Source organism: Ailuropoda melanoleuca, chromosome 13 (assembly GCF_002007445.2).
Source record: "Ailuropoda melanoleuca isolate Jingjing chromosome 13, ASM200744v2, whole genome shotgun sequence".
Classification (NCBI taxonomy): Eukaryota; Metazoa; Chordata; class Mammalia; order Carnivora; family Ursidae; genus Ailuropoda; species Ailuropoda melanoleuca.
In genome coordinates, this window is record NC_048230.1 from 35,320,834 (window position 1) to 35,342,226 (window position 21,393).

The 21,393-nt window shown below is 39.8% G+C and overlaps 1 long non-coding RNA gene across 1 annotated transcript in view; it reads left to right on the forward strand.

The window, feature by feature from the left end:
• The first annotated feature begins 6,652 nt into the window (after nt 1-6,652).
• Nucleotides 6,653-21,393, forward strand: part of LOC109490392 — a 54,888-nt gene continuing 40,147 nt past the window's right edge. Inside the window, exon 1 of the long non-coding RNA XR_002143717.2 lies at nt 6,653-6,796. This is a non-coding gene — a long non-coding RNA (uncharacterized LOC109490392). The remainder of the gene's footprint in view (nt 6,797-21,393) is intronic.

Here is a 21,393-nt window from a genome sequence, read left to right on the forward strand (position 1 = left end):
CCGTTGTGTATTCATTCTCGTTGGTCTCCATAAATTGTTTAATNCCAATGTGATACATCATATCAACAAGAAAAGACTAAGAAAATCATATTTTAAGGGCAAATATACATGTTAAAAGAGTATCAAAAGAAGATATGGAAAGTCTTATAAATATATGATAGTGTGCACTAGGAAGACCCAGGGGAAGGAATAACTAATTCTGTCCAAATCCAACAAAAAATCTACATTGGGTAGGTGTGGTTTGAACTGAATCCTAGGGCAGCATGGTGTAAGGTAAAGAGTGTAGACTTTGGTACAGGACAGGAAAGTCTGCCATTTGCTTAGCAAATTTGGGGAAATGACTAGTTTAGTGGTTAAGGGTATGGACTCTAGAGTCAGATTGCTGGGTTTTGAATCCCAGCTTCGTCACCAACTGTATCACTTTGGACAATGGATGTAACATCTCTGTCCGTTATTCCTTCGATTATGAAATGAGGATTAAAAAGACATAGACCCCGCTACATGGATTTTCTGAGCGGATTGATGAGTCCATACTGGCAAAGCTCTGACAACTGTGCGTGTAGCGTTATTACTGACCTTCATGAAGCCTCCTCTTATTCTTGGTGAGATGGGGAGAGCAGTACAAGCCTCTGGGACTGAGCTGAGGACCAAGCTGAAGATTACGTGTCAAACATCCAGTCAGGGCACTTCAACCACTGCTGTGGCCTCCAGAAACACTGTTCCTTCATTGCTTCACTCATTGTTTCAAAGGATGTTAATGTGGACCAACTCTGTGTCGATTGCCTTTACCTTTTTGTAGATTAATTTAACTTTATGCAGATTAGGATTGGCGTGGTAGACTTGTAAGTGGGCATAGAGCACATATTTAGTGTTTTCAAATTTTATAATCAGTTATTTTGTTTTTCCTTTACATGACAGGGATCATATCAGACAATTCAAGTTAGGGTGTGTGAATCAGCATGCTATGATTAAAATACATATAAATATTTCCTCTCTAATTAACATCCTTTGCAGTTTTTAACTAAATGATATGCAGACCCTTACAAAATGTAATTGCTCTGAGTGAACAGGTGCAAAAAATTCAACAGTTCTCTCTACTATGACTTTCTCAGAATTATCTTTAGCAGTATTACTTATGTCCCACTTCACTTAAAATATATTTTTTAGATGGCTTAATGGGATGCATAAAATAAAACAGAATTAAAAATAAAGTTAAAAAGGAAGAGTAGATGAACAGAAAATAAAAGTGGCAAAGTGAGAAAAAGTCAGAGGTTCCATAAATCATCAAATTTATACTATACTATAAATTTGTAAGTAAGTAACTCAAAATATAATATGGCTAGATGTGGACCACAAAAATTTGTTCTGAGCATCCCAGTAAATAGACCAAAAAGGGAAAAATGATTGGGTATGAGGTTCAGAGGTCTTATTAGATAAAAACTAGCATGTCAAAAAAACAGTTTTTAAAAAAGATTTATTTTTTATTTTAGAGAGAGAACACATGTGTGCGTATGTGAGTGGGGGGAGGGGCAGAGGGAGAGACTCTTTAAGGAGAATCCCTACTGAACTGGGAGCCCTGCGTGGGGCTGGATCCCATGACCCTGAGAACATGACCTGAGCTGAAACCAAGAGTCATATGCTCAACTGACTGAACCACCCAGGTGCCCCTCAAAAAACCACTTTTAACCAGTCTTTTAATTGTCTTGCTGTTCTCCGAACTCCCTTTCTGCGTGCATCTTTTTAACTTATGTTTAGCTATCTTTATCCATTACGAAACCATAAGATCTGTGAAGACAGAGGCTTTAGTGTATTAATTTTTGTATAACATTGTACCTTAAACATGGTAGAACTTTCATAAAATGTTTGCATAATGAGTGGCGCCTGGGTGTCTCGGTGAAGTGTCTGCCTTCAGCTCAGGTCGTAATCCCAGGGTCCTGGGATCAAGTCCCGCATCAGGCTCCCTGCTCAGTGGGGAGTCTGCTTCTCTTTCTGCCTGCCACTCCCCCTGCTCGTGTACTCTCTCTCTCTCTGGCAAATAAATAAATAAAATCTTTAAAAAAAAGTTTGCATAATGAGTTAATTAAAGAAACGTTAAGATGTATGTCAAAAGAAAGAAGCTTATTTAAATGAAATCCCCACTTTCAAAGCAAACTGGCTGGGACAGCAGGAAGACTGGTAAAGCGTGTTGGGAGAGATGCAAGTTATAAGTGGACCTCCCTGTGTGTCTAGAAATAATTACTATGGTGATTTATTATCATAAATCCTTCACAGGAGGGGATAAGAATAGCAGTGTTAGGGGCGCCTGGGTGGCACAGCGGTTAAGCGTCTGCCTTCGGCTCAGGGCGTGATCCCGGCGTTATGGGATCGCCCCACATCAGGCTCTTCTGCTATGAGCCTGCTTCTTCCTCTCCCACTCCCCCCTGCTTGTGTTCCCTCTCTCGCTGGCTGTCTCTATCTCTGTCGAATAAATAAATAAAATTAAAAAAAAAAAAAGAATAGCAGTGTTAAAGATAATGGCTTGCCAAGAAAGGAGAAATTATTGAATCCAAATTCCTCATCCCAAAGATCAATCAACATGTAAGGCTCAATAGATTCAATAATCTGACTTCATTGAGCAAATGGTCTTCATTTGTTTTAAAACCAATGATTATATTTAATTATAAGTTCCCTATTAACTTAAGGGTCTTTAAGTATATTTGCAACAGTTTATAGAACTCCCTAGCATTTATTATCGTATCTAAAGTTTAGAACCACCTAGTGAAATTACTGCATTTATAATATTGCAGGCAGTATAATTTTGGTCTTTAGTTCTGGAACTCGATGTAATGGTTATCAGAGTAGGAGTCACTTGGAGCACTTCACCTAATCTCCTTTTCATTCATATATGCATCCAGCAAGCATTTACTGTGTGCTCACAGTGTGCCAGGCACTGCGGGTGACAAAGAGACATGGCATCATCAATCAGGGAGTTTGCAGTCAAGGGGAAGAAATAACCATTGCACACTGGTGAACGCATAGGTATAAGGGCCGTGGAGCAGTGTGGGGTACACCAGGACCCAGAGGATGTAAGAGGAGAAGATTGAACTTCTTGGATTGATCTAGGGAAATACAATGGATGAGGTGGCATTGGATGTGGCCTTAAAGACTACAGAAAGTTTGGATTCTTATTAAAGGGTACATGTGAACAAAAATGTGGAGGTAAGAAAATACAAAATTATTGGGAGGATGGAATTTAGGCTGAAGGATCTTAAGCTCAAATGAAGGAATTCGGACTCCACTGTGCAGACAGTTGTCAGAGGGAAGGGGGAAAGGAAGGGAAGAGGACATGAAAGTCTTGATGGAGAATAATAGCAAAATCAACGTAACATGTGAGAATGAACTAGTAGTGGTATCCAGGAAGCTCCGTGCTCCATCGGTATCTTTAAATACATTCAGCAGAACAGTGCCAACCAGAGGTTGGAGCACATTGTCCATAATAGGCAAAACACAGAGACGGAAAGTAGATCAGTGGTTCCCAGGAGTGGGGGGAGGGGGAACAGGGAGTGACTGACTGCTAATGGGTATACGGTTTCCTTTTGTGGTGATGAGAATGTTCTGGAATTAGTGCAGATGGTGACACAACTTTGTGAATATACTAAACATCCCTGAATTGTATGTTTGGAAATGGTGGATTTGATGGTATGTCAATTACATCTCCATTAAAAAAAATAATTTTAATGAGGCCATATATCCACCACTGTTTTGGAATAGTTCTAACTTAACCTTTTTCGTATGTATTTAGATATTATTTGTTCATCAGTCCTCCCTGTTTTTGCACTACTTTTCTCTTCAGGATCTCAAACTCTGTTCCACATTGTATGTTCTCTTCAGATTGACCATGCTGTGGTTCATCATGGCTTGGACAGTGGACTAGTTTCAGCCCAGCACTGAAGATCTTGTTGACTCCGCTGTGGATGGCAAGATCTCCGTTCTGGCAGGTATGACCCTGCCACCTGAAACTCTCCCTGCCTGGCTCCAAGCATCTCAGGCTTAACCTAGGATGCAGTAGGGGTAGGAATGGAAGACAGGAGGAAAAGGAAAGAAGACCATGTGCAAAAATGGACAAGGAGTGATTCCAGACTCTCTTTCTTACATAGAATCAGAGGAGCCAAAGTGAAATCACATTTTGAGTACCAATTGGCACAACTTATCATCCAGTTCCTTGGAATTTCTCCTGAAAGATTATGTATTATGTTAAAGCGCTTTGCATGGTACCTGGCGTATAGTAAACGTTTGATAAATTATAATGATTTTTTCTAGGATTTTGTGTTTGTGTTTTGTTTTTACTTCTTCCAGGAGACTCTTGATTCCAAGCCAGTTCATTAATCATTATCATTATCATCTATGAGAGTTAGGAATTAGTATCCTCATTTTACAAATAAAACTACTGAAAGACGAGCAGAGTTAAATGACTTGCCCTAGGTCACAGTTAAGAAGAAGTTACTGTGACTTGGACGGTGATTTTGTACAAACAGCAAATCTTGTTAGTGGTAGATAGAAGCTGGAAGATCACAGACAGTGTGATAGAATCTAGGAAAGCAAAATGGGGATGAGAATTTCCAGGTAGACATGGAGGTAATGAAAATGCCGGGAAAAGCAAGGTCAAGTGAGGATATCTCTGCAAAAACAAGATGGATAGGAAGAAGAGCAAAACCTAGCTTTAGGGATTTGAATTGGCAAGACTGGACCCACAAACCAGCCCAGCAAGAAGGGCAGGGCACTGTCTCCAGATGCCAATGCCTTGGAGCTTGAATGCGGGAAGCTGAGAAACTCTGGGAACCTAAGCAACAAGAAACAATGGGGTCAAGTAGGGCAAATCTCACAGCAAGAGTATTTATGAAAGCATGTTTTTTTACCTGTTGCCATTGGACATTGTCTGGTGGCTTCATCGTGAGGTGTGAAGAAGCAGAAAGGCTGTTTGGAATCAAGCTCATTGTCAGGGTGAGGACTCCTTATATATGGAGCTGTTGACTTTCACAGAAGAATAGCCTGCAGGTGATGGAGGATTACCATAATCCTGTTGCTGCTCAAACAAGCAGCCACCATTTTGTCCTTAAAATTAATCTTCCCTTGTGATAAATCCCAGTGTCACATAATCCTTTGATAATTATCATTTATTATATAATATTACGGAGTATCTTTTTATATATCTATACTATCTGCCCAACTATAGACTTTAGACTATAAACTCTTGCCAAGATAGATGTTGACGTTATTATTTTCTGAGTTTCTTATGGATACTGCTTAAAATACTGCACCCATGTATCAAACATATGATTGATGTAATGCTTGCATCAAACACGGAAATGACTCCCCAGTATGGGCCAGGCTGGAGCCTAAGTGTCAAAGTTGGATTCCCTGGGAAGCAGATTTAATGGAAATTAGGGGTCAGGACATTTATTAAGGTATACTCTTGGGATTGATACCTATGGAGGGAGGAGAAGAAGGCAGATGGGGAAGAGGGAGACATCGAGCTGCTATGGACACCCAAAAACAGCCTTTTGGATCCCATAGGGAGCTCTGGATCTAGGGTGACCTTTTGGAATTCTCTCAAGTTGGGTTGATGTGAACAGGCCCATACACTTCCTCATCGATCAGTTCCTGGATGTGGGGCACCCAGGAATGGATGTGATTTGGGATGAGGAAACTGTAGTGAGGCAATCGTTGAAGGGCTAATGGCTTATGGCCATCAGCTAACAGAACTCTCAGCAGGTGACAACCAGTGTGTCAAGGAAGGGGGATCTGGCGGGTGCAGTCCAGTGCCCACTTACACTAAGTAACTCCAAGGAGATGAGAGTTTGTGTTTTAAAGGCGGGAGTTATCCACCACCCCCACCTCCCCGTCCGGTGGCCTGGCTCCTACTTCTGAGTGTCCCCACCCCCCAACCTCTCCATGATATGGTTTTTACTTATGTGGATTTAATAAAAACTTCACCAGTTAAAAAATAATAATAAAGATGAGAGTTGTCCATATCCCCTACTTTGGATTCCCTTCCTGAGTCCAAAGACAAGGATATCGATGCCCACAGCTATATTCATTATTTCTTGGCGGAGTTCAATTACATTGAATTTGTTATGGCAGTTTGAGAATTTGCTGTCAGCAACTACAAAAGAAACAGTTTTTAAAAAGTAGAGCACTGCTTTTGCCATTGTGTTAGGACACTTCTGGAGTAAGTCCCCAAAACGCTACATAGTCTAAAGAAACACCAACTAAAATGGCATCATGCTCAATTGTGATTTTTGCTTTCTTTTCCTAAGAGAGCTTTGACGACATTTGGAATGGAAAACACAAAGGAGAGAACAAGAAAGTGTGCTAGCACTCTTTGCTGGGTTCTCCGGCGGCATCCCCTTCTTGCACAGATATAACTAGCTTGAGTGAAGGCAAACGTGATGAAACTAGGAGACTGACTTACACAGTAAAAGCTCATGCGAGGAAACACAGGTTTCCCAGGGCAGGTGCTTGGCACTTCTCCGGGAACAGGTAGAAGGGAAACAGCAGATGTTCCAGCAAAGGGAGCAAACTGCGGGGACAGAGCGTCCCTCCCTCCCCGTCTGCGGCAATCAGCAGATAGTGCACCTGCTCCCCTACAAGCTCTCTCTGCCAAGCAGAGCTGCACAGCTGTGAGACACTGCTTCTGGCTGGCTGCTCTGAGCTCTGCCGGTCTTCAGGGATGCAGCCCCTCCCAGGCAAGGCAAGTTCAACTGGGTTCCTTGGCAGCCGAAGTCTACACGGACCCTGCAGGGAGCGGTGGAGAAAAGTGAGTTTGACGTGCTTGGAAATATTTAGATCTGGGATGTAAACTGCAAGGAAAATATTTACTCTGTTTGTTTTAATACCACAGAGGTTTGGATCCAGGGAATCTTCAGAGACGTACCAAAGGCTCCTGCCAAGGCACCAATTTAACAATTTGGTCAGTGACAAAGGGCATCCTGTTTAACTAGTCTGAATTTAAATAGCATGTTTCCAATCAATGTATTAACGTGTCTGTCCCATCTGTTTACAAAGCTGTTTCCTTTAACCCGTGAATTTTGGGTTTGGTTTTCGAATTTGGACAGAAACAAAATGCTTTCCTTTGGTAGAAAGTAAGCAAGCAGGTTAAAAATAGCAGAAGGGGGATGCTGCCCCAGCCTCGGCTGTTGCTACAAACTGCCGTGAAAACGTGGCCATTCAGAGCGACTGGATCTCCCTTTCTCCTCATGCTCATGGCCCTCTGTGAAACACCTCTTACATCTAATTGTCTGAGGTTCAGGGATACTGCAGAGTGCTAAAGAACGATCTAATCATATTGCTGGTCTGTGAGTTCAAACCAGGAATTATGGTAAAAGGGAAGACTTTGTGAATGTGATTCGAAAGCTGCGTATTTTGTCTTTGTCTTTCATGGAGACCTCCTCTATCAGACGCAGAACATTCAGGACCCACACTGACTTGCTTCTAGCTTTCTGTTCATGTCGGCCTACAGCAGAGTGGGACATACTTGCTGTAAAGGCAAGTGTGAAGAAGGACATATCTGTCGTGTGCACCATAAATATATGTATACATCTGGAGGAGAAACATACAAGAAATGAGATCGGCATCAGAATGCTCCCCACAAGACTCTGTAAGAGGTGAACTGGGACATCTTTCTGCCTTTGGATAGTGTACCAGGCAGAGAAAATCTTAATCACTTTTCAACTTTCAGAAAACTAGATTTTGTGGTTTCTTACAGTTTTCTATTCTGTTGTCTAATTGCACCCCGCCCCCAGCTTTGACAATTTTTCTTTGAATTAAACCCCGTTTGCTTCACGGCCAAGCCAATTCCTCCAGTATAATCGACGTGGAGAATGAACAGCTGCTTCTCAATCATTGGCCACAGTTGTATTTCTATGCTCTTTTAACAGCTGTGCAACAGAATTCCTGTTCAGAATTTTATGACCATCAACTAAGCAGAGAGACTATTCTCGTCTCTCTGGTGATGGAGATTTTGTGCTCCACTTTCTTTTTAGAACTCTTACCCTTTCTCCATCCTTCCTGACTATTGCTCCACATATATGGGATTCCAACTACATCTGATGTCTGCTGCCGAAACTTCAAATATTTAAGATCCTCTGGTCAATTTCTCCAAGTCAAGAAAGAAAGTTATCCCACTTCTCCAAACCGCTTCACAATTAAGTGGAGAAAGTGTAATCCCCAAGTGGTTATTCTGACATAACCACTGTTTTCACTTTTCTTGTTCATTGCACATTAGTCATAGGAACCACTACAATGGGAATGATTCAAACATGCAAAAATTTATATTTACTAATGAACTAATTTGCATGAAAGCCATTAGAGAAATAAAGACTCATTTGATACATAGCAGCTTAGAACAAAGAGGGATCTGAAAGTTAATTAGACTCGTTGATTCTTTTCATTTTGGAGAAAGAAACCCAAGCAAGAGTGGTGAAGTAATTTTTTTTTTTCAGTCTGATACTAGTCTCTGGTGTAGCTTAGAGCTCAGTTCCCCATTTTAGTAGCTTTTTGCTCTGTAACTAATAGTCATTTGAAATCAGGAAGGGGAACTATGGGAAGTGACCTAGGAGAGCTCCATGTTGTCATTTTGTGGACCAGAATAATTATTCTCCCGCTCTCTAGATCCCACTGAAGTTCATCTGGTAGAGATTTATGCATTAACTATAACACTTTGTTCACTTCTAAGGTTCGAGTCTCTCTGGGAGGTATCCAGAAATAAGAGCTATTTAGGCTCTTAGACATAGTATGCATGAGCAATCTGAGAGTAGGTTTGGGTAGGGTGATGGGAGGAGACATATGAAGAATTTTTTCAATGTCCTATAATTCAAACTTAATAATGTAATGTTAGTGACTATGCATGAGTTTTCTATTGGTGCTGTAGCAAATTACCACAAACTCAGAAAATACAAATGTGTTATATTACAGGTCTGTAGGTTAGCAGTCTGAAATGGGTTTCACTGGGCTATCATCAAGATGTTGTCAGGGCTGTGATCCCTTCTAGAAGCTCTAGGGGAGAATCCATTTCATTGTTTATTTTTTTCCAGATTCTAGAGGCCACCCCCATCCCTTGGTTTGTATCCCTTCTTCCACCTTCAAAGCCAGCAACAGGGAGTCAAGTTCTAACACTGTATCACTCTGCCTCCTCCTTCTCCCATCTCTTCCAAATTTAAGGACTCCTGTGATTAAATTGGCCCCACCCATGTGATCCAGGTTCATCTCCCTGTTTAAGGCCAACTGATAAGCAACCCAAATTCCATCTGCAACCCTAATTTCCCTCTGCCGTGTATTCTAATATATTCATCAATTCCAGGGATTAGGAAGTGGGTGTCCTTGTAGGGCATCATCGGTGGTGGGACATTCTTCCAAGTGACTAGGCAGGGATCCAGGCTTCTTCCATTTTCTGGGTCTTCCCCCTATGGTGTTTAATGTTCTTCTCCATTCAGTTAACAAGTGGAGAAACAGGGAGAGGCTCTTGTGTGTGCCATTTTATGGGTCAGACCTGGAAATGGTTAACATTATTTCTACCCATATTCCTTTGGCAACACTCCATTATATGGCTACACCTAGGCTACATTTCTCAACTTATATTGTTTTCATCTGTGTGACTGAGAAAGAAAGGAAATGTATTTGATGACAAGCTAGCCAAACTCTGCCCAGTCCAGTCCTAATCACCAAGGATTCATTTCATCCTCCCACTGTGCATAGAAAACCTTTGTCCTTTCTGAAGGAAGAAGATCCAAGGTCACCAGAAGTCACTGCATCAAGCTCAAAGTCCAAATTCTGGGGTGATTTTCAGACCTCTAAATCAGGACTGAAGAAGGTTCCTTGAACTTATAAACTATTTTACTCACACACTCAATATCCAGTGGTGATATATACATACAGGAAAACCATATTTTAAAATCTTGTTTGGAAAAAAAAAAACACGGAAAGAACAAAATCAGTGAGAGATGTGTAGCTATCACCACTCCACAGCAATTTTGACACACTTCTAGACACATATTATGAAGGGCCTACACTTGGGGTAGGGAAAGTTCTTCACTTAGTCATGAATTGTGCTCTCTAGAACATCCTTTCTCTGTTGTTCTTGATGGCTCCTGCCTTAGGCCTTTGGGAGCCCCTTCTTTATCTGCTATCCCCCATGGCCTAATGAAGTAGGTATTGGGGCCTATATACTTGGCCTGGTGAAAGTCAAGAGACGCAGTACTAATCTTAAAGCTCAAAAAGTCAGTCTTTTTAGTCCAGATTCATAGTATCTTTAGTGATACTATATTATCCAAAATTAATATGTCCTTTAACCTTTTGTTTTTAGACGATTCCAATTGCTAGTAACCCCATTCGAAGTTTCTTCTGAGCTATTTCCTCGAGTCTGTTTTATTTATTTGCTTCCTCTTCCCTCCCTCCAAGCCAGTCCCAGGTTCCTCCAAGCCATGGGAAAGAATATGTTTGAAGGTCATACCCTTGATCTGATCTTCATCTTATGGTTGTGCGTATGTGTGTGTTTCCTAAGAATCTTGCTATACTTTTGTCATTCAGAGCCTTTTCCAATTTATCTCTATTACCTGGTATGCAGAAGTAGATTTTCCAGGCCTAAAAGTTGCTGATCTCTACATACTCTATCCACCTTGATTTCTCCTTCAAAACCAGCTAGTTTTTATCTGTCCCCAACTCTTTCTTGTTACAGATTGCTAAGAGTAGCCAGTAGTAGGAAGTGGACGTTGTTACTCTCATTCTTATCAATCTTCTGTGTCAGAACTGTAGGCTTAATACTTGCATGGGGTCTAGACTGCCTAATTACCGTAGTTCTACCATGTGTTTGGTAATGGAAGCAAGTGGAATACCATAGAATACCCCGAACTGGACCTCTACCTTTCCACCTTCATCTGTTGGTTTCTCTACTTTTTGCTGACTGACCAGTGAGCCAGTGATGAATTTCGGGTGTACGCCATGTTAGCGCCTCACTTCAAAAGACCAATTTCATAATTAGTTCAGGTAATATTAGGCGCTATAACAAAAAAGCCTTGTAATCTCAGAGCTTTAGCACTATGATGATTTATTTCTAGTTCATATCATGGCCCCGTAGGGGCTACCTCTGGTCAGGCGGCTTGACACGTGGTCACTCAAGGCCTCAAGCTCCTTCCACATTGTAATTCTACCTGATTATAGATTCTCAGATCCTTCTCATTTCAGGAACACTGGGGAAAAGAGAGCAAGGATCACTTGTGGGATTTTGTTAGGAACTAAACTGGAAAATGGTGAACATCACTTTGCCCATATTTTGTTGGCCAGAATTAAGTCATGTGGCCACATCTGACTGCAAAGTGTGATAGGAAATATATGCTTGTTTTGTGTTTCCAATGGGGAAAGGTAATGGGTTTTGGTGCATATATGCAGTCTCTGTTACACCAAAGAACACAAATTTGAGTCCATGAGTACGCAAAAGTCAGCTGAACTGTTAGGTAGCATTGCTTAGGGCTTTATGAACTATTATTGATAGTTATTGAACACTTAGCAGCAAAAGCACTGTTGATAGCATGACACTGATGTGCAAATGATTTAAAAATTTTGAGGTGTTTCAAGTATCATGGATAAGAAGTTAATCATTTATACAAGTAAATTATGAAATACTCACCAAATATCAGACATTGTTTTAGGTGCCAGGCAGATAGAGATCAAAGGATAAATTCTTGTCCTCAAAAAGCTCTCCATATTCTGGGCGAGACAAGCATGTACACATGTAATTAAAATACTGTTTTTTCTATAATAAGATTATAAATGTGCTATAGGGCTGCAGAAAAGGGAACTGTCATGTCCTGGTCTTATAAAAAAAGTAAACAGGGTCAGTGAGGTAAAAGTCAGCAATTATTAAGAATGTCCTGTTTGGGTTTCTTGCTTTGCTATATAAAAGTCCTATCTCATTAAAAAAGCAAGACTCCAAGCAGTGGGTTATCAAAATGTTAAACATGCCTCACTGAAGAAGTAAAAACCAAAGGTGTTCAAAAAGGTCAGTGGTTTTCCTAGTTCAGTGTTTTGGAGTAGAGATCCTGAAATCTTAAAATCTAGAATAATGTTCAAACTAAGAAAATCAGCAAAACCTTTTGGTGGTTGCCATTGTTGACATTGAAGAGGAACTGGAATGAATAAGTTAATGGTCCAAAGTTTGTTTTTGAGATGCTGCAGTATGGCACTTGGGCAACCTCCCATGATGCTAGGTCCCTGTTGGGTCTGACGAAGGCAGATATTCATTAAGCCCTTCACCACCAGCGGTTGGAACCCATCCACTTCATGCGAGTAGACAACCACAAGCATTTCATTCCGTATATCAGTACCAGAAGCTAGAAGCATGGAATGCACACACTATGCTTTGAACCTCATAATTGTTCCTTGTAATAATAAATTTTACATTTGAACCTGTGAGTTATCAAGGAAAAAGAAACACAAAGCCACTTTGGTTAAAGGATAGACTTAAAATAACAGGAATTATGGAGATGGAAAAATACCACTTTTCTTTGTTGGCCCAAGGATTTATGTTTGGGGAAAAAATGATTCAGAGGTGATGGCCTTTCTTGGATATTAACAAAGTGTAGAGCAGTTTGTGTCCCTGACAATGGATGGTGTGTAAATTCTGGGAGGAGGGAGTTGGGGGACACAGTGGCAGAAAAAAAAAAAGAGCTGAGCTCGGGCAGCTTGGTATTTATAAAAGGGAAATTCTGGATTCTTCTTGCAAGGAAAATTTATTATGAAAGTCTCTTTGGTCTTTACTAGAGAGTGAGAACAATTGTTTTGCTTTAAACTAGAATATGAATACGGCTGAAAGTGATATATCCATACAAACAGCAGTTTTTTCCCAGCCAACTTGTTAGACTCAACTCATGCTTATCAGATTCTGAGCCTTATACAAATGAGCTCCAGATGGGAGAAACAGTCAAATATTTAAACATTAGAGATCCCATGACAAAAGAACAAAGAAAAAAATTCCTTTTCCTCCTAAATTTCCAAAGAGGAGAAATTAAAAGGAAAAAGTTGACAGTTGGAATTTCAATACATATTTACAATTTCATATGTAAAAAAATTAGTTTACATTGAAAGACAGATTACAGATGACCACAATAGTTGCATCAAACAGGAGAAGGATTTCGTCTCTTCTCTTAAAGTTGCATGCAAATTTATGAGAAAATAATTAACTAATTATATATATTAGATATACTGGTCACTGTTATAGCTAATTTGTAAATGAACAAATATAAATAATAAATATACAAATGAAAAATGGTCAGCTATGCTAATAAAAAATCACTTAATTGAGATCATATTGCACATATTAAATTATAATAAACATCAAAATAAAATTGTTAAAGCTAGAAAGAACATTATGGGACTGATTTTCCTTCATTGCTGATGATGTAAATTCGTAAAAATGTTTTGGAATGCAGCTTGAAATTTTTTGTGCTTGTTGATTGGATGAACTGGGTTTAGAGGTGTGAAATTATGAAATAATTGTATTTTTCTTCCACGACAGCCTGTTAATATTCTGTACTGAACCTTCCTTCCTTGCCCCTGGACAGGAACTTCTTGTAAACTCATTCTCAGGTGTTCAAAAGTCCAAGTTGAGCTTGAGAAACAAAACACAACACAAATCCTTCATTATGTAATCCCTTTTTTTTTTTTTTGAGAAAGAGAGAGAGCACATGTGTGTGGTGGGGGGAAGGGCAGAGGGAGAGAGAGAATCTTTTTATAATATAGTTTTTAAAAGATTTTATTTTAGAGAGAGAGTACAGAAGGAAGAGAGAGGGAGAAGCAGACTCCCTGCTGAGCAGAGAGCCCAGAGCGGGGCTCTCGATCCCAGGACTCTGAGATCATGGCCTGAGCTGAAGGCCGATGCTTAACCGACTGAGCCACACAGGTGCCCCTATAATTTTTTAAAATATTTAATTAATTAATTAATTAATTTATTTATTTGAGAGAGAGAGGGAAAAGGAACATGAGTGGGGGAGGGGCAGAAGGAAAGGGAGAGAGAATCTCAGGCAGACTCCCCCATCCCTCTCCCCACCCCAGTGAGTGCAGAGCCCAAGGTGGGGCTCGATCCTATGACCCTTAGATCATGATCTGTGCTGAAATGGAGAGTCAGATGCTTAACCAACTGAGCCACCCAGTTCCCCTATGTAATCCTATTTGACGTGAGGCTTGAAAACCTTGAGTAGGGAAGGTGGATGGATACTCCATTATTTCCACCTTATTCTTCCATTCTTTTTTTCTTACTCTGTAGTTTCTTGGTGACTGGAGTCAGAGAGTAGAAATTGGGGTTTAAAAGTTATTTAACAATTGGTGAAACTGTAATCTGGGGCCAGTTCAGTACGGTGGAGGTCTTTCTGCCTTGTGGTATCTTATGAGTTCTTCGAATAACCCAATGAAAACTAACCTTGATACTGTTCACTGACTTGAGCAAGGCCTCAGCTGGTTGGCTATGTGTGACACCTCTTATATTTAGAATTTTCAGATGACACCCCTTGCATTAAGAATTTTCAGATGGGAGCCAGCCTCTTTGTTTTTTTTAAATTCCTCACATCTCAAATTCTTCAAATTTCCTCACTTGGCCTGCAGTTGGGTAAGAAAACGTAGAGGACAGGGGGCATCTGGGTGGCTCCATTGGTAAGCATCTCACTCTTGATTTAGGCTCAGGTCATGATCTCAGGGTGTAAGATTGAGCCCTGTGTTGGGCTCCACGCCCAGCATGGATTCTCTCTCCCCCTCCCTCTGCCCCGCTCCCCCACCACTGCTGCTCACACGCACGCATGCACACTCTCTCTCTCTAAACAAAAAGAAAGAAAACATAGAGGAGGGAAGGGGAAATGTCAGACTTACTGACAGCTGTTCTAAAACATTATCAATCTGCCTAATGCATTCTTAACTTGTGTTATATAGTAGAAGGTAGGTGGGTGATAGGTTAGGAAGAGCTGACCTGCTTTTGGCAACCCCCTCTGAAAGGGCGTGTATAAACGATCATCTCTACAGAGGGTCATTGTTCTCTACAAGGTAGGAATATTGGTCACCCATCTTTTCAGTTTTGATATCCCAGCCAGAATTAAAACAATGGAAGAAGTCCCACTTAGACTTTATACATATGAAATTTTTTTTTCAAGATTTTCCAAGCATTTCAAAGTACAACAGAAATAAACCCCAAATTATGTGAAAGCTATATGCATTAGGATAGCCATTATAGTGTTAATTATAAAACTATAAAATTCCAAAATGGTAATTTGGATGTGTTCCAATGTCCCATGACAGGAAAATGGCTAAGGAAATTAAAGTATATCTATATTAAGAGAAATCATGCTATGAAAATAATGGTAACAGACTGTGCTCTCATGGGAAAGGAGAATTTGAGTTCATCATGAAGTAGAAAATGCAGGACACAAAATCATATTCACACTACGTTTACAACTATGTAAGTTACTTATTAAAGGGCTGGGCTAGGAAATCAAACGACTAGTTTTCTAATCACACCTCTGTGACTTGTACTTTGATAACCTTGAAGAGGTTATTCAAAACCTTCAACTCTTCTCCCTACAAAGAGGAAAGCACTTGCTGTTGTCATGAGAACTACATGAGCTAATGCGAACCAAGTGTTCCAGGCACTTAGTAATTACTCAAAAGGCTCTATTAAAATCCTGGAAAGGACACACAGAAATGAGAACAGGAGTGAGGTTAAGATGATAAGATCTCTTTTACTTTATTTATAATCTTCCTTTAGTGACGTTATATTACTTCCAGGATTAAAAACAGACTCAAAGAAACTGAGCAGTAGGGGCCAATATATTGGTGATGCCAGCCCACAGACTCTAAGGCAAATCTTGAATAAGAACTTGTACCAAATTGAGGCTTCCTCACACTTTGTGGACAAATCTCCCCAGACTGTCATAACCAGTTTGAGAAAGATTTTGCTCATTCTAGTCAATTGGCATTCTCGAGCAATCTTTGATGGTCTGAGTATCATTGCCTTAGACTTCAGCTATATGCTGCAGTGGTTCACCTTGCTTTCTTCCCAGTCCATTTATGGCAAAGTGATAAAACCCAAATAAAATATTTTGGAAACAAACCAAGGCTAGTAACCAGTTTGTGGTCATTTGATAAAAGAGGGAGAATTACAATTTCCTGAAGTAGGGTTTAATTCAAACAAGAGAATATATCTTGGCAAACATTTCAATGACTTTTATTACAGTTTGTTATGTGCCCTTATTATCTGGGCTGTAATCTGCGTATATCTTGGGTATGAAAGTAAACTACTTCTGAAAGTTTGCAAATAAACTCTCTCCCTATATTTTACCATGCTTTTATTTACTGCTATTTGCCCTAATAAAAACATTACATGCATTATTTCAAACTAAGAAGAGAGCCAACAATAAATAGCATTTGAAAAAAGTTGGAAACATTGAAAATTTTAAAGGCCTTAGCTGAGTGGATTTTGGTCTAGACCTTGACCCAGGAGCATATAATTGATTAACTGAAGCTGGGCTCTTCAAGACTAAGTGAAACTAACTTTCACATATTGACTTTTTACGTAGGTTTGTGCTGCTGCTTCTAGTAAGAAACCAGTCAACTTGCCCAATCAATAATAAAGAAATTGATATTCTTCTATTTGATGGGAAGTTTGAACGATAACTACACATCTTGCTTCATAGTTATACAAGGATATATTATTAAAAATAAACCCTAAATAAAAACATGTCAAACAGAATATTTAAGAAATCTCTTCCATCAATCTTTATTATTTATTTATTTATGTATTTTAAGATTTTATTTATTTGACAGAGATAGAGACAGCCAACGAGAGAGGGAACACAGGCAGGGGGAGTGGGAGACGAAGAAGCAGGCTCCCAGCGGAGGAGCCTGATGTGGGGCTCGATCCCAGGACTCTGGGATCATGCCCTGAGCCAAAGGCAGACGCTTAACAACTAAGCCACCCAGGTGCCCAAGTCTTTTATTATTTAAAGAGAAGATGAAAAGATGGTGAGTTTTGGCTGGAAACTTATGGTCAACTAGTTTTTAAATGAACATAGAATTGACATAGTAGCTTATTGATACTTCAGAGTTTTAGAGATTTGAGTCTGATGGTATTTCAATCAACTTTTGCTAGAAAACAAAACAAGAACTCAGTGGCCCATATCTGTAAGCATTTATGTCTCACTTCTGTGTCTTTGTGGCAGCTAGGTGGGGTGGGAGGACTCTGCTGCTCTTGGCTGAATCAGCTGGACTAGAGCTCCAGCCACAGATTCAGGTCAAGTTTGTTCCATGTGTTCTCATCTTCTGGGACCAGTAGAATGGATGGGGAATGCCCTCATGAAGGGAGATGGAAGGTCTCAAAGAGGATGAGAAAGAATAAAGGAAGCCTTTCCATCCTAGGCTTGGGGTTTGCACCGTTATTATTATAAGTTACATGCTGACCGGTGGAGAAATATACTCCCCCCATAGAGACTGGGGAAGAGTAGAGTGACTGTTTCTGACCAACAGGCTAACGCAAGCCAGTACATACTGTACTTCACATTCCTATAACGATGTCACAGATCCATTAGCCTAATCACTAAATTCTCTCCCGTTTTCCTCAATATCACTCCTGTCTCTTCACTGCTCTCCATTTCCTTGCTGAAACAGGTCTTCTTTATAATAATGGCCTCCTTCCCTGTGACCCACAACCTAACTTTGTTTTCTCTAATACTGTCCTTGTCCACTTTTTAACTTAAATTGGGGCATATTGCTCCTCCCCTCATAATTCAGTGACTCCCTATCATGACAGGTGGGCAAATTTTCTTAAGATGGAATCAATGACCCTGTCAGTCAAATTTTCTCCTTTTTCTCCTCACCCAATTCCCCAACCAATTTCCACATTACATCTTAGATATTCACAATCCTCCCACGATCCCTTACACCACTGTGCCCCCGCGTCTGCCCTACCATTTATCTGTAGTGGACTCTTATACTGGCCCATGGGTCAGAATCCTCTTATTTTTCAACTCTAGCTCTTGTCTGAAGCTGTATCAGGAAAGGACAATTTATAAAGCAATAACACACAACAGTGGCTTATAACCGCAAAGGTTATATTTCTTGCTCACAATCTACAAAGGTTTATTTCTTGCTCACAATCTATGTCCACTGCTGGTTGGCTTTGGATCTCTTCATTGCAAGGCCCAGACTGATGGAGGAGCTCTCTGAGATGTTGCGCCATTAGGAAAATAAAAATGGTGAAGCATGTACTAGCTCTTAAAACCAATGCCTGGAATTGATCCATGCCTCTACCGCTCCTAGTTCACTGGCTAAAGCAGGACACATGTCCATGTTAGAGTTCAATCGGGTGGAGAAGTAACACTCTTCCTCAGAGAGGAGCACCTCAGCGTGAGCCAAATATTTTGAAGAATAAGAAAATATACCACAGAAGCTGTCCTTTTATCTTCCTCCTAGACTTCCAGACCCTTCCACTAGGTAACAACAACAATTACCCTGTTATTTATTTAAAGAAGTATATGTGTGTACAATATATATATCTTTATTGATCACCTGGCTTACTGGGTACTTTTTCTACTTTTTATATACCTTTCGGCAACAGTGTTACTAAACTTTCAGCCATAATATAATAAAGATCCTTCTTCTTCTAGTTTCTAATAATATCCACCTTATTTGCCTGCTAGCCATCACCTGAAGCTTTATGAATGACCACAAGTACTCTATTGGCAGTTTCTTCAAGGTGCTTAGGCTATCACTAACACTTTTCTCAAAGCCCACTGTCTCATTCCAAAGCCACTGCCAAATTTTGGGTTTGTATTTGGCAATGTCCCACTCTTAATATTAATATATGTGTCAGTTATGCATTGCTGTGTAACAAATTACTATAAAACTTAGCAACCTAAAACAACAAACATGTATTATCTCAGTTTCTGGATAATCTAGCTAAGAATATTTCCAACTAGGATGTTGAAATTGCCACCTGGTTTCTTCTTTCTGCTTTTATTTAGTAAGATGCAAGAAGAGAGAGAAAAACTAAAGGGAAGGCTATTAGATTTTTAAAAAAAATATCGTTTTGAAGATTCTCAGGGTCTAGCAGAGGGTTTAAGACACAGGAACAAGAGACTTGCATAGAAATAACTAACTAAATAAATCAATGAAAATTTAACCAGAATAGTTAGGGCCACTGAAACTATTCTGTGTGATACTACAATGATAGGTATGTTGGCCAAAACTAATAAAATGTGCACATCTAGAGTAGACCCTAACACAAAGTATGGACTTTGGGTAATGACTATGTCAGTGCAGGTTCATGGATTATAACAAATGCCCCATTCAGGTGGGGATGGTTCAGTGCAGGAGACTGTGATTTTGTGGGGACAGGGAGTATGGGGGTGCTCTTCATGCTTTCCTCTCAGTTTTGCTGAGAGTCTAAAACTGCTGTAAAAATAAAGCCTATTATTTTGAAAAAGAAAGCTACTTTGGGATTTTTTTTTTATTGGGGGTCAGTACATGGGCATTTAGGTACTGAACATTTGCTTTTGACTATTATCACTGTGGCCTTCGTTCCTGACAATATTTAGGTGACTCTTGGAAGAGTCTACCGGAGACAAGTTTAATAGTCAGAAGGACAGAAATAAGAGGATAGAGGTGATGATATCCTCTGAAGGCCATGAAAAATGTTTTCATTCCAGATCCTGTGACCCTAGATTGAGTCTTGGGATTTAGCCTCCATGTATGCATGTATCAGTTCCTGGGAGCCCTTTTTATTAATTTATAATAGCATAGTACCACTTAGTATCTTCCATGGGTTGGATTCATTTGGCCCTCTCGTGTTTCAGAAAAGATTATTTGAATCAGAGATGTTCCTGTGACAACTTGGTCAGTCAATACCCTTGAAGAGAAATATGAACCAACCATTCAGGAAATTTGACCACCTTTTTATTCCTTCCTGCCCTGTGAATTTCTGCTGGTGATTGCCAGATTTCTAACTTGTCCCAGCTGACGTGCTGGAGAGCAGGATGTCAAGGGGACAAAATGGTGACTTGGAGAAGTGAAACGCTAGCATGCAACAGGTATCAATAAAGAGAAGTCTAATATTTTATTTTACTTTAGGAATGTATGCAAGTAAGGGAATTTACTCCTTTAGCTACATTTGAGATGGTTTAAATTCCCTGGAAGGTCAAAGAACAGCCTATAAATTTGACTTAATGGAAGTGAATGGAAAACAGATCATTAGATAACAGAGAAGGAGGGGGCTTGGTAACATCGGGGGTGACTTCACTAAAACCTGTAGTTGTCTACCTTTCTGCATTGACCCAGGCAGTTGGAGCTAAACTGTAAACTGGACTGGAGATTTTGCTGATTCCCTGGTTGTGAAGGAAAACCTCTGGCTTCATCCCCACTTGATACCCTGTTAGCTATGGCAATGACATCAATTGTAGGTGTGGGTGAAGGAGGGTAAAAGACAGTGTTTGAGATAGGGAATTCTAGTACGTATTTGGATGAGCACTTCTTGTTGCTTGCTTATTGCCAACATGTAAGCTTATAAGAGAGAATCAAGGAGGAGCATTCTTTTTTCTTGTAAAACAAATGTCTTTAATTCTGTAAATGAAATGGGAAATTATTAACTGCTTGAACATCTGTTCTTGACAAGGTAACAGAGTCTAGATATGATTGAAAAATAGCCATACAAAAATTCTAGTCCATCTTATTGACAGATAGCCTAACTTTGATGTAAAAAAAGAGAAAAGGAAAAGAAAAAAAAGAAAGAAAACCAGAGACACCGCAAAGCCATTGTGATCGTTCATTCTGGTGGACCATCTCCTAGCATGACCTCAGTTACAAGGTCATGAAATGTGCTAGAGTTCATGGAGAAAAACTTGTGTCTTTGAAATTTAAGAGCATTTTTATTCCCTCTGGTAGATTTTCTGAAATTCTGTGAGTAGAGCTTACCTAGTTTGCTTTTTCATTACTTGGAAATCCTGAATAGTTTTTCTTGGAAGTGACCAGATGGAAAAAATTAAAAACGTTTTAGGAGAGCTATTAATTCTGGGTGGATTTTTTTTTGTAGAATCCTTCTATTTTTATTTAGACTTAGATCAAGAACATTTATGAGATTAACATTAGTTTATCCAACATGATAAACATTATTTTTATTCGAATTTTAAGCTGTAGCTATATGTGTTGGTGAGCCTGGCTTTGTTTTTTTAATGATTACCTTTCTATCTCTTTAACTTTCGGAAGACAACAAATTGAAAATTTTCCCTTATACTTCACTTCAGTGGCATAAACTTAAGGAAGCAGTAATATAGTCTCCAGGACTTTTTTAGAAAGGACATTTGGTCCCATTCTTATTACACTTAATGGATG